Here is a 221-nt window from a genome sequence, read left to right as displayed (position 1 = left end):
TGGCCGCACCATCACCCACTGGGTGCCCATACAGAGCCCCAAGGTGCCCAGGGCAGAGGTGGTGCCACCCCCCTGATGATGCCTTTGCCCCCCCTGATGATGCCCTTGCCCCCCCTGATGATGCCCTTGGCCCCCTGGCCACACCATCACCCACTGGGTGCCCATACAGAGCCCCAAGGTGCCCAGGGCAGAGGTGGTGCCACCCCCCTGATGATGCCCTT

This window comes from Merops nubicus, unplaced genomic scaffold (assembly GCF_000691845.1).
Source record: "Merops nubicus isolate BGI_N331 unplaced genomic scaffold, ASM69184v1 scaffold36920, whole genome shotgun sequence".
NCBI classification, from domain to species: domain Eukaryota; kingdom Metazoa; phylum Chordata; class Aves; order Coraciiformes; family Meropidae; genus Merops; species Merops nubicus.
This window is presented reverse-complemented; position numbering follows the sequence as displayed.